The sequence below is a fragment of the Mobula birostris genome, chromosome 3 (assembly GCF_030028105.1).
Source record: "Mobula birostris isolate sMobBir1 chromosome 3, sMobBir1.hap1, whole genome shotgun sequence".
NCBI lineage: Eukaryota > Metazoa > Chordata > Chondrichthyes > Myliobatiformes > Myliobatidae > Mobula > Mobula birostris.
In genome coordinates, this window is record NC_092372.1 from 150,264,163 (window position 1) to 150,278,648 (window position 14,486).

A 14,486-nucleotide genomic window follows, 5' to 3' on the forward strand; every position below is an offset into this window, starting at 1 on the left:
AACTGTAACTGACAAGTTGAGGTGAGTTTAACCCTGCTTGAAAACCACCCCCCGGTTGGCCGGCCCGCAAGAATATTGTCAATATTAAACCGGTCCGCGGTGCAAAAAAGGGTTGGGGACCCCTACCATAGGCAGCCCTGGCCTAGGCCTAGTCTTTGCTACAACGAAGACAATGCAGCTTCCCCACTGTTGGTATCATCAATGAACCAGTAAACTGGAATTGTAGTATTCTACGTTACCAATGTCCAAGAGGGTCTTACAATCACAAATAAATTGTCTAAGACAATCACTGTTCTGACTTTCTTGGCACAATGGTGCACAACAATTCCAGGCAACAACACAACAACAGTACGCAATAAACCTGGCTCCATCAAAATCGAGCAACTCGCTGATAGGATAGTCCTGCAGTATTTGATCTTCTTAGTATCTAGCAGTGACCTGTGATCATAAAAAAGACCTATAAGATGAACAAAATCACCTTTTGACTGGACCTGGAGTGTTTGCTGCCACTGAGCATACTGCCATCTTACCAGTGCTGTGAGATAGTTTTGTGTGTAGACTAAGTTATCCTGAACAAGTTACTAAATGTTCAAGATTGCACATTTAATTTGGCAATGCAGGATAGCCATATCTATGGAAATGATGTTTAAAAATGTAGAGAGAGAGAGATATACAAGTGTTAAGTGAAAGGGGAGTTTATGGACCAATGGCAGGAAAATTTGCAGACCCTCCGACATAAAGTCTGAGTCATGTGTACACAAATGGGGCAAAACATAACTACGGCAGAAAATACTGCTACCATTGCCATGGAAACCACTCAACTCAAGCCCGTCAGTTTAGAACTGCAAAATGCTATCAGTGACGCAAGGGTACATAACCTTCAAATGCAAGGTGAGATTGACACTGTAAACTAGGATGGCCACCAGTACAAGGGAAATAATTATTGTAGAAAGCTACAGAAGTGAGGTGCAAACATCAGTGAGCTTGATGAGTGATATCAGGACAGAAGCTTGAATATTAGATAAGCCACTAGTGGTGATGATAATTGAGAAACTGGTAAAAATATTAATCTTACTCCTGTAAAGAAATGATTGATCAGAATGCTATCACATGGATGCACTTCCTCTGAGATCCTGAGAACTTTGGGACAAATGGATCATGCAATCATCTACATTACAAGAACATTGAAATCAGTTGATGATTATACAAGCAGAGCAATGAATTCAGGATGAATTGGAACAAAATGTATTTAGTATAAAATATGGAAATACCAGGTGTCAGCAGGTTTTGCAACAACTTGGCATTTAGGAATCCGATTGAGTGAAATGACGCCCACTCAAAATCAAATACCATATTGCCATATTGTAATCTCTGATCTGTACTCTGTCATCATGGAGGGTGAGAAACTCAAATATCTAATTTTACGTAGAAAGGCAAATGGGCACAAAGTCAAGCTTAACCAAAATAATGAGCCTTCAGCCACTAGCTGAATTTCATTAGATCCGCATATAGGTAAGAGTGGGCCACAGAGGTGTTGGAAGCAGAGACTCTCACAATAGTTGAGTATCTGGATGGGCATGTGTCTGATGCTGTAGCTCATCCACTTCAACATTTTACGTGTTGTGCATTCAGAGATGCTCTCCTGCATACCGCTGCTGTAATGCATGGTTATTTGAGTTACCGCTGCCTTCCTGTCAGCTTGAGCAAGTCTGGCCATTCCCCCGTGACCTCTCTCAGTAAAAAAGGCATTTTCACCCACAGATTTGCCGCTGACTGGATGTTTTTAGTTTGCCGCACCATTCTGTGTAAACTCGAGACTGCTGTGTGTGAAAATTGCAGGAAGTTGGCATTTTTGGAGATGCTTAAACCACCCTGTCTGGACCAACTATCATTCCATGGTCAAAGTTATCTTGATTATATTTCTTCCTCATTCTGGTGTTTGGTCTGAACAACAACTGAAGCCGTTGACCATGTATGGATGTTTTCATGCATTGAGTTGCTGTCATACGTTTGCTGATTAGGTATGTACATTAACAAGCAGGTGTACAGGAGTACCTAATAATGTGGACACTGAATGAATTAGCACAGATGGCCGGCATGTGGATAGCAGGCTGAAAGATCTTTTTCTGTGCTGTGAGACTCAATGATTGAGTCATCAAATACTCCTTAAAGCATGTTGCTTCTTTAATAAAAATGGTACAATGTGTGCTTCATGAGGGGAACAATGCATTAAACGTGTATAGTTTGGAAGAACGGCTATAACATTGTGCAAAATAAAACCTTCTGAAAGCATTTTTGTTTGGGGGCCTTAAATGTCGTTTGGCTTGATTGTTGTACTCTTGCTTTTAAGTTGGATGGTTGCATGTTTGTACATCCTTATTAAATCAGTTTTTTTTTAGCACTGTTGGTTTTGCATTGCAATATGATTAACTCAGAAAACACACTAAATTTATAAGGAAGAGGTGGTTAAGCTGGAAAAAAGTTAAGAAAAGATTTACGAAGATATTGCCAGGACTACAGGGAGAGGTTTGTCAAGCTTAGGCCCTTATCCCTTGGAACACAGCAGAGTGAAAGGTGACCTGATAGAAACATTTAAAATTATGTGAGGCATAGGTAAGGTGGATAGTGGCAGACTTTTCCCAGAGAAGGGGAGACCTGAGGGACATTTATTTCCCACTCAGAAGATGGTGATTATATGAAATGAGCTACTAGTAGAAGTGTTTAGGGCAGGTTCAATAGTATCATTAAAAAGACACTTGGACAGGTAGATGGAGGGTTGAGCTTAGAGAGATATGGGTTTAACACAGGAAATTGGGACCAGCTGGTTGGGCACTGTAGTCAGCATGGACTTGTTGGACCAAAGAACGAGTATCCATATTGGATTGCTCTATGACTTTGTCTATGATGCTATTAAAGTATCAAACTGAGACTCTCCCTGATACAATGATCGTTCATGATCTGGCAATGCTACCTAAAGTGCAAAGGGCTTTGTTTTGATAGCCTGGCAGACATTCCTCCTTAATCAAGAGCAGTTTGGCTAGAACAACTATTTCATTCTTTGTTGAATTTTGCTGAGAACAAAACACTGAATTTGCTTATTTAAAGGTTAACTCTGCTCTACCTACAATAATTCATCTTAAATAATTCTTCATCCTAGCTATGTTTTTAAAACAGTTAAACAGTTGGAAAAAAGGTAAAAATTCTCTCTTTACAACTTATATCATTTAAAAAATTATTCTGAAAACTACTGAAATGATCTCCAATGCACAAATTTAATTTCCAGACACCAGTTTGAGGTAAAAGTGTAAAATTTACAGAAACACAACTGGCATCCTTTTACGTCTGAGAAGCATACCGGAATCTTTTCAGATTCAGAATACATGCACATGATTGGTTTGTCCTTGTAAGTGTCCTGAGGAAATGCATACTCTGTCTCAGTAAATGTAAGCATATGAACCAATGTGCTGCCCAGCATAAATTTAGCAGGAGATCTGCAGAAGCTCCATGAGTTAGAAATTCAGCCTCCTCTATACAGTATGTACTAAATGTACAATGTAGTTACACAGGTGTATTGAACACTGATAATCGGTTTCACAGAAATCTAATTTATGATCCTCAGAATTACAGTGTGTATTTCATACTTCTATTAGCTAGTTTTATGCATCACTAGTTAGAAACTCGTACCCAGAAAATTGAAGCATTGTTACTTAGGATGTTCTTCTGTGTTTGTGTTTTACCACACCATTAAAAGCTACATCAATAGATGAATTCAGTTTATTCAAGGCCATTCACATCATATGAATAGATTTTTTATATGGCAATTGAGTTAGAAGATGAACCAAATGCCCCCTTTCCATTCATACCTTACAACTTTGAAACAGTGAAATAAAGTACAACAGGGCATGCAAAAATGTAAAGTCAAGCCACTGTGACAGTGAGGGAAAGAGCTGGGGAAGCAGTAAAATAACATTGTAGTCTCAGTACATTGAGCAGTTACCATGGAGACTTCATTCAAAATAAATCAAAGGTGGAAATTTGAAGATCTTATAATTAAGATTTCTTTTGAACATTTAAAAAATATTCTTCTGAAATGAAAACATTGATATATATACACATATTATGCACCAGAACTGTGCTAATAATATTGGCTGACATTTTCCACTTCTGTTCTGACCAGCTTTCAGTTTTCTTGCTCGCTAAAAAAACAGCAATAAAATGATTGCTGTCATTGGTACTGACCTCTCCTACAAGTATGGCCCTGCTGGTATATAATCAAGACTTTTTGAACTGCAAGATCATGAGTAGAAGAACAGGAGAGAACGTTTAGCCCCTTCAGCATGTTTCACCACTCAATAGGATCACGGCTGATCTGATATTCCTCGTCCACTTCCCTACCATTTTCCCCATAACATTTGCTTCTCTGAATCACTAGAAGTGTACCTAGCTCAGCATTAGGTATATCCCCACTGATCTCTGTAGCAAGGACTTCTAAAGACTCATAATCATAGGAAAGAAAAAATTCTGAGGAATCATGCCCTCAGGTTATGGGCTCTTCCACGTGAGGAAACATGGGTGCCAACATTTATCATACTTCCTTTTTAAGGATAATATACATTTATGATCACCCCTCATTCTCCCAAACTCCAATGAGCCCCAATCTGCTCAACTTTTCTCTAGAGGGCAACCTCTGAAGATAAGAGCATAAGGCACAGGAGCAGAATCAGACCATTTGATCCATCAAGTCTGCTCCACTATTCCATCACGGCTGATTTATTGTCCCTCTCAACTTCATTCTCCTCATAACCTTTGACAGCCTGATGAATCAAGAACCTACCGACCACTGCATTAAATATGTTCAATAGCTTGACCTCCACAGCCATCTGTGGCAATGAATCGCCACCCTCTGGCTAAAAAAGAACTTCTCCACATCTCTGTTTTAAATAGACATCCCTCTATTCTGAGGCTGTGCCTTCTGCTTCTAGACTCTGCTACTACAGAAAACATCCTCTCCACATCCACTCTATCTAGACCTTTCAATATTTGATTGGTTTCAATGAGATCCCTTTTGATTCTTCTAAATGCTAGCGAGTACAGGCCAGAGCCATCAAATACTCCTCATATGTTAACTCTTTCCTTCCTGGAATCGTTCTTGTGAACCTCCTCTGGACCCTCTCCAATACCAGCACATCTTTACTTTGATAAAAGGCCCAAAACTGCTCGCAATACTCCAAGTGCGGTGTGGTCATTTTAATGCCTTATACAGTATCAGGTTTATTAAAGTCAGGTTTAATATCATTGGCATAGGTCTTGAATTTTGTTGTTTTGCAGCAGCAGTATGTTGCAATACACAATAATAAAAATTATAAATTACAATAAAAAACATAAAAAATAAATAAGTAGTGCAAAAAGAGAGGGAAAAATACTGGGGTGTGTCCTTAGGTTCTTTGTCCATTCAGAAATCTGATGGCAGATGGAAGGAAGCTGTTCCTGAAACTTTGAGCATGTGTCTTCAGGCTCCTGTACTTCCTCCTTGATGATAGCAATGAGAAGAGGGCATGATCTAGGTGATGAGGCTCTTTAATGATGGATGCCACCTTTTTGCGGTGCTGCAACAGCACTCAACCAGCTGATATATCTTGCTCCTGTACATCTCCTCATCATCATCTGAAATCTTGCCAACAATAGTTGTGTCATTGTCAAATTTATAGATGGCACTTGAGCTGTGCCCAGCCACACAGTTTTGGGTGTAGAGAGAGTAGGGCAATGGGCTTAGCACACATTCTTGAGGTGTGCCCGTGTTGATTGTCGGAGAGGAAGAGGTTTTATTTCTGATTCACACTGGCTATGGTCTCTCAGTGAAGAAGTCAAGGATCCAGCTACAGAGGGAGGTACTGAGGCCCAGGTTTTAGAGCTTGCTGATTGGAACTGAGTGTATGATTATGTTGAAGGCTGAGCTGTAGTCAGTAAAAAGCAGCTGGACGTAACTAATACTATTGTCCAGGTGATCCAAGGCTGAGTGGAGAGCCAATGAGAATTGCCGATTCCGCACATACACTAACTGTCCTGGGCGCAATTCTGCATCTATCTTGGGGTGCCTGGAGCACTGATACCCAGGCTCTGCTACCTTTCCAGCTGAGCACAGCCTGGCTATCGGCCGCCTGCAATTGGAGCTGGTGCTGCTGAATCCACTCCTCCACTCCTCCCCCACAAAGTCATCTTCTTCAGCTCCCAATATGATGTCTTGGGGTATGTTGGGAGTCTGTCTGATGAAGAGAAAATATGGAGAATACCTAGTGCTTTGATGCTCGTAGGTGTTATAGGCAAGACAACCTCAGGCACATGCTCCACCCATTTCTTCTTCTTCTCTGGGTAAAGGGTGCAAAGGAGGTCGTGAAGCATCTGGTTAAACCCTTCATATTGCCCGTTGTGCAGGGGTGATATAGAGTTGTTTTGCTCTTCTGGATGCCATAGAGTTTACACAGGGACTGGACCACCTCAGCTTTGGAACACCTCCCTTAGTCTGAGTGTATGCGAGCCAGCTCCCCATACGGCTGAATCCAGTGTCCACCAAGCACTTGGCTACAGTGGCAGCCTGCCGATCATAATTTGGCAGAGCGACAGTAAACTTGGAGAATCCATCTGTCAAAACCATCACTTTCTCCTGCCCATCTGAAGATGGTTCAAGCACTGTGAAGTCCATTGCCACCACTTCCAATGGCCTGGATGCCAACAGGCTGCCCAGAGATGTTACTACTTTGGGTTGCAGGGCCTTAGAAACAATCCATCTCTCAAAGGGCTTGCAGAGGAGAGATTGCATCCACTGTAGACCTATTGGGCCGATAGGCAAATTGCAGTGGGTCCAGCTCCTTGCCTCAGCAGGGCCATCACCAATCTCTCAAACTTCATCAATGTAGATGTGCGTGCCATTGTGTGATTGTCATTGAGGCAGCTCACTCTGCTCTTCCTGGGCACTGGTATGACTGTCACCCTTTTGAATCTCCGACTGCAGCAGTTAGAGATTGGAGATGTCCTTGAACACACCCACCTGTTGTTTGCTATAGGTTTTCAGAGCCCTACCAGGTACGCCAGTAGGGCCTGACGCCTTGTGAGGGTTTACCTTCTTGAAAGATGTTCTGATATTGGCTTCTGAGATAGAGATCGCATGGTCACGGGATGTTGCAGGGATTTGCACAGGAATTGTTTCACTCTCCCTTAAAAAGCATGCATAAAAGGTGTTGAGCTCATCTGTGCATGAAGCATCATTGCAATTCATGATGAAAGAAATGGCCTCCAAGCCCTGCCCGAGCTGACACTTCTTTAACTTCAAATGGAATTGTTTCTTTATCCTTCAGCTAGCCCTCAGTAGGACATACCTAGTCTTCTTGTACGGTTGTGGATCACTGGTCCTGAAGGCCACAGATCTAGCCCTCAGCAGTTAATGAATCTTGTGGTTCATCCATAGCTTTTGATTTGGTTATGTCCGGTATGTCATAAAGGCAGACATTGGCTCTATTCTAGTTCTCACAAAATGAATGTTAACATTGCACTTGCCTTTCTTACCACCAAACCAACTTGCAAGTTAACCTGTATGGAATCCTGCACAAGGACTCGCAAGTCATAAATACATAGAAAAACTACAGCACAGTACAGGTCCTTCGGCCCACAATGCTGTGTCAAACTTGTACTTACTTTAGAAATTACCTAGGGTTACCCATAGCCCTCTGAAAAGTCCTTTTGCACCTCTGATTTTTGAATTTTCTTTCCATTTAGGAATAGTCTACACCTTTATTCCTTCTACCAAAGTGCATGACCATACATTTTCCTATATTACATTCCATATGCCACTTCCTTGCCCATTCTTCTAATTTGTCCTTCTGCAGTTTCCCTTCTTAACACTACAAGCCCTTCCAACTATTTCATATCATCCACAAACTTGGCACCAAAGCCATCAATTCCATCATTCTAATCACTGACATATAATGTGAAAAGAAATGGTTCCAGTACTGACCGCTGTGGAATACCAGTAGTCACGGTAGACAACCAGAAAAGGCCCTCTTTATTCCTAGTCTTTGCCTCCTGTCAACCAGTCAATCTTCTATCCATGCTGGTATCTTTACTGCAATACCATGGGCTCTAATTGTGTTAAGCTGTCTCATGTGTGGCACCTTGTCAAAGGTCTTCTAAAAATCCAAGTAAACAACATCCATTGACTCTGCTTTGTCTATTCTGCTTGCTATTTCCTCAAACAATTCCAACCGATTTGTCAGGCAAGATTTCCCCTTAAGGAAACCATTCTGACTTTGGCCTATTTTATCATGTGCCTTCAAATAACCTGAAACCACATCCTTAATAATGGAGTCCAACATCTTCCCAACCACTGAAGTCAGGCTAATTGGCCTATAATTTTCTTTCTTCTGTTTCCCTCCCTTCTTAAAGAGTGGAATGACATCTGCAATTTTCCATTCCCCCAGAACCATTCCAGAAAATAGTGACTCTTTGAAGATCATTACTAATGCCTCCACAATCTCTTCAGCTACCTCTCTCAGAACTTTGGGGTGTAGTCCATTTAGTCCATCTACATTCAGACCTTTCAGCTTCTCAAGCATCTTGTCTTATTAATAGCAACCACACTCACTTCTGCCCCCTGCCAATATCAGATTTCTGGCATACTGCTAATGTCTTCCACAGTGAAGACTGACACAATATCCTTATTAAGTTCATCTGCCATTTCTTTATTCCCCATTGCTACCACTCCAACCTCACTTTCCAGTGCTCTGATATCCAGTCTAGCCTTTCTCTTACTCTTCACATATCTGAAAAGTCTTTTGGTATCTTCTTTTATATTATTGGCTAGTTTACCTTCATATTTAATCTTTTCACTCCTTAGGTCTCTTTTAGTTGCCTTCTGATGGCTTTGAAATCCTTCAAACTAATTTCTGATATATTATATGCTGCCTTTGACTTCCTTTGTCAGCCACGGTTGCTGTTTCCCAGAATATCCAGAATAATGCTCATGAGGCATTCCAGAGCTACCTCCAATACAATGTTATTTTTCTTTAAATAGGGTGACCGGGATAAGTTGCCTTTTCTAGATGTGATATCACTAGTGCTTTGTCCTGCTGAAGAAAGACTTTCCTATGTTTATATTCCAAACCCAGCATTCCATTATTCCCATTTATCTGCTCTACTTCTGTAATACTTTCTATACTCTGTGCTTCAATTCCTTTCTGCAAGTTTTATCTATTTAACTAATACATTCAATTTGTTCTTACTTCCAGAATGAGTAACATCACACAGCCTGCCAATATTATACTCCATCTGCCACCTTTTGTGCCCACCTACCTAACCAATCAATATCTCTCTGTAAATTGTGTGCATCCATCTCACAATTTGCATTCTCACCTACTGTTGTATTGTTTTTTAAGTTTGTTTCCCTTCCTTCAAGTTGGTAACATAAATTATAAATAGTTGTGGTCTCTGCACTGATCCCTCCGGAACCTGAAAAAGACTCATGGTAGTCATAGTTGTCTGACTGCTCATAGTAGTCAGAGCACTACAGCACAGAAAAGGGCTCGTCGGCCTACATACTTAATGCCGAACTATTAATCTGCCTACTTCCATCAATCTGCACCTGGACCATAGCCCCCCACACCTCTCCCAACCATGTATTATCCAAATGTCTCTTAAATGTTGAAATTGAACCAGCATCCACCACTTTGGCTGGTAGCACGTTCTGCATTCTAACCATCCTCTGAGTGAAGATGTTCCCCCTGAGCTTCCCCTTAAACATTTCACCCTTAAGCTGTGACTTCTAGTTCTAGTCTCACCCAACCTCAGTGGAAACTGCCTGCTTGCTTTTATCCTCATAATTTTGTATAACTCATCAAATTTCCCTTCATTCTCCTACACTCAAGGGAATAAAGACCTAACCTATTAAGCATTTCCCTATAACTCAGGTCCTCAATTCATGGCAACATTCTTGTAAATATTCTCTGCACACTTTCAAACTTTTTGATATTTTTTCTGTAGGTAGGTGGCCAAATCTGCATCCAGTACTCCAAATTAGGCCTTACCAATGTCTCAGACAACTTCAACATAACACATCAACTCCTATACTCATTACTTTGATTTATGAAGACCAGTGTGACAAAAGCTCTCCTTATGAGGCTATCCAGTTGTGAAGCCACTTCCAAGGGATTATGGATCTGTATTCCCTGATCTCTCAGTTTGACTGCACTCCTCAGTGCCCTACCATGAGTCCTACCCTGTGTTGTCCTCCCAAAGAGCAACGAATCAGATTGATCTGCATTAATAACATCTTGTACAACTTTAACTTAACATCTCAACCCAATAACTTGATTTATGAAGGCCAATGTATCAAAAGCTCTATTTATGGCCCTTTCTACTTGTGATACCACTTTCAAGGAACTATTGATCTGTATTCCCAGATCATTCTGTTCTACTGCACTCCTCAGTTGTCCCCATCTGCTGCTTCCTTTGCATTAGCCAATCCTGCATCTGCATGATATTTTATCCCCAACATCATGTACTCTCTCACTATGACTCAGCTTTTTGTCTTCCTGAAGTCCCAAAATAATCTCTCTGCTGGTTCTCTTTATCCTCTCTGGTAAAGACTTCCTCAGAAAGCCCTAATGAATTTGCAAGCAATGTTCCCTTTTGTTAAGCTATATTGACTGCTAGATTAGTGTACGACTTTCCAAATGTGCTGCTATTACTTCCTTAATAATTGATTCTATTTATAAATGCAATGCTGTTCATATCTGTGAAACTACACAAGGAACCAGAAGCTAACCAACAGAGTAATTAAGCAATCTAATAACTGGTGCAGAGAAATATCCCACCGATAGGAATATAATGATGACCGTGGCAACACAGGAAAAAGAAGCAGTGGTCAGCTCTTTTGGCCCCTCTGGAATGAGACCTGATCCCACGACTTTCTGTTTCAGTTGTTGGAGTACTGCCACTTGTTGTATTGTTGTGATTTAGCGTTGTCCAGAGCCAGCAAGCTTGGAGGCTTCCATAGACTCATAAATTACAATACCTAGAATGGAAATTATGCATCTCAGAAGTTCAAAGGTTCCATCCATTGGGATGACAGTGAAGGAGGCATAAGGTTCTTTTTCCTTTGTCTCTTTCTCTCTCTCTCTGATACTCAGCTGTTGAAATTGAGTACCATCGGTGGATGTCAGAGCTTGTCTTTCACTCCCAAGAAGGTGATTGAGGCAGAGGGAGCAGATGGTGGTGATGGGGAATTCAGTGTGATTGGGATCACAGTGGTTTGACAGCTAAGTTGAGTTAAGTTAACTGTGCCCAGCCTCTAAGCTTACTGGGTGGGTTGAATTTGGATCCTACAATACTCACAGTTTGAAAGTCCACATATCAATGTTTACTATAACACTAGCATATTGAATATTTTCACTTTTAGGAAGTCTGTTTAAATAAAATACTTATCAGATGCAATGCAAAATTCCCCATGAGAATCTGCTACTATAACTATTATTCTAAATGAAGATTAAGATGATGAACAAGGAGTTCATCCCTGCTTGGCTCTGGAAGTCCTGTCTGCAGTAAGTATAAAAGCAGAAGGAAGGAAAGTTTTCTCTGTTCATATAAAATGCCTCCAAGATACAATTTATGGGCCATAATATCAGGTAGATTGATTAGATTTGTAATCCCTAGATCACCAGGGAAATTAGTCAGATGAGATTATTGGATAATAGTGATAAAACAAATTGAATACATATAGAGAACTGCTACTAAGAAAATCCATTGGATTGCAGAGTAATAATAACTTGTGGTGTGTGAACAATCAAAATAGCTTTGAATTTTAGAATGTTGTGTTTATATAAAATGGAACTGAAATGGTACCATCTGGTGTATTATTTTTCCTAAGATCAAAGATTATTTAGTTCCTCCTACTCTAAACAGAGCAGGCCAAAATTTTCAAAATCACCCCTTCTGTTCTCAGAATATAATTTATACACATAAGGTAAATGCTTTTATTTACCATGTGATTAGGCTGGACATTCAAACTGATTTGCTGGCTCTGCAATCCCATCCTGCACTACAGGAGCAAATGAACAGAGGAAGTCAAAGGAAAACTAGACTACTGGACATGTGTATGTTCTGGTACCAATTCTGCCACTGCTACTCTCTCAGAAATCACTGTACCTACACATCTTAAAGGACTTTGGAATGGATTTATGTGCAGGAACCTCCTCAATAAAGAGGAGAGAAAATGGCCATGTATAGAGAGGATATTAACAACACATGTGAACAGAGCATAGGCTGAAAGAGATTCATTGTTGTCCAGTATGAAAAAAGGACTTTCGGCCCAATGTCCACACTGACCAAGATGCCAATCTACATTAATCCTTTTGGCTTGTATTTGACCCATATCCCTCTCACTATCTCCTATCCATGTATCTGAAAAAATTGTACCCATCTTTCACAACCACCCCTATCCTTTCCCCTAATACCCCCATTCCCCTGACAGCAGTATATTGCATATACTTACTGCCCTCTGTGTAGAAAACAGCCCCTCAGATCCCTTCTAAATCTTTCACTCCTCACCTTAAAACCATGCTGTCTTGTTTTCAGACTCCTCTACCCTGGAAAAAAAAGACTGTGTCTATTTGTCCTATCTATGCCCCTCATAATTTTACAATTCTCTTTAAGGTTACTCCTCAGCTTCCTTCTCTCCAGGGAAAACAATCCCAGCCTATCAAATCTCTCCTTATAAGCCAAGTCACTCAGTCCAGACAATATTCACATGAATCTTTTCTGTACCTCTCTGGTTTAAGCATCCTTCCAATAAGATAGCAACCTGAGCTACCCACAATTCTCCAAGTACAGCCTAACCAATTGTAACAAGGCATTTCATTTCCTGAACCCAGTGCCTCTATCGGTTAAACCAAGCAAACCACACACCTTCTTCACCACTCTGACCAAGTGTAGCAGCACTTCTTTGTTCTCTATTATGCCACAGGATGCTGCCATTCAGTTTGTATGTTCTGGCCTGCTTTAAAATCACAAAATGCATCACTTTGCACTTGTTTGTGTTAAATTCCATCAACCATTCCCTCATCTATTTTCTCAGTTGACTATTGTCACCAAGGTAAGATTACTGAAGGTCTGCGGAAGATTACTGACATTAGTTAGAATTGTCATTGGAACATTTGGAATTATACTCATTTTTACATGCAGTACATTGATCTGCACAGATAAATGTTGGTGAAGATTAATTGAATTTTGTTGCCCATGGTCACACATTTCACCATGTCAGCCACCATCATTATCATCAGGTGCCGTACCCAGTTTGAGCTTTGACTGCCATGGCCCACACACTCCTGTTTCGGGTCAAGTGGATCAATTCATTGGTATTCATTTCCAGTTCTCTGGCTGCTGTCTCCATCATCATTTGTCTTTGTCTTCCTCTTGCTTTCTTCCCTTCAATCTTTCCCATAATTACCGTGCATACTAACTCCTCTTTCCTAATCACATGTCCAATGAAGTTACGTTTCCTTTTCATGATATCATATATTACTTCTCTTTTTGTGTTTGCTCTGTTCATGACATCTTCATTAGATATTCGTTTTGTCCATGATATTCTTTGCATCCTCCTCAAAAGTGGGAGGAGAAGATGGCGATGCAAAGCAGCTCGCAGTGGCCACACCGGTGGTGATATCTGTTATCTGTCAAATAGGGTGCTGTGCACAATCCTGATTTGATGGAGACAGACACGAGAGCACAGAAGAACACCTGGTGAAACTTCTGAAATGCCTGCTTTGCTGCTGCTGCTACTGTGTGATCCAGAATCTCCGGAGGAGAAGGCCCCGAGTCCTTCGCTTTGCTTGTTGCTCGGCGGCCGGGGCGGGGTCGAAGCACTCGACAGAGGATGGTGCTCGGTGTCAGAGGGCTGGTCGGAGGCTCGAAGTTTTTGGATGGACTCAGAGCCCGCTGCGGTCGGGTGCTTCCAATGATGCTGCATCGGCAAGTTTGCGGCGCTTGGAGGTTCATGGCAGGGAGAGTTTCTCCCTTCTGCCGCCTGCGTGAGATGATGGGGCTATCGGGACTTGAGACTTTTTTTTTTAACCATGCCCATCGTCTGCTCTTTATCAAATTGGGGTGTATGGGGTGTCAGGGAGGGGTAGTACCTCTGGTGGGGTAACATGTCGCGTCCTTTTCAAGGCGGTTAGTCCACCTTTGGTCCCCACCTGGCACTCAGCTCTCACCTGTGGCTCCCCGTAGCAGTTTGCATGCGACAGCGGCCACACCCCGGGCAACGGCTTCGACAAGCTGGCTAAACCAGGTGAGGGTAGCCGACGGGTCTCAAACCCTCAGTGAGATAGGGAGTTGTCTATCCCAGCATGTGAAGACAGACTCCGGCGGATTGAGCGGACGAGACCGATGGAAGGTCCAACGGTCAAGAAGGTGGTCTCTGCAAGCGTCATGGAACGTGTAGA

General features: G+C 41.5%; 1 protein-coding gene across 3 annotated transcripts in view; it reads right to left on the reverse strand.

Moving 5' to 3' along the window:
- Positions 1-14,486, reverse strand: part of gabbr2 (gamma-aminobutyric acid (GABA) B receptor, 2) — a 1,055,299-nt gene that overhangs the window by 120,840 nt on the left and 919,973 nt on the right. The gene's annotated exons all lie outside the window — the stretch shown is intronic.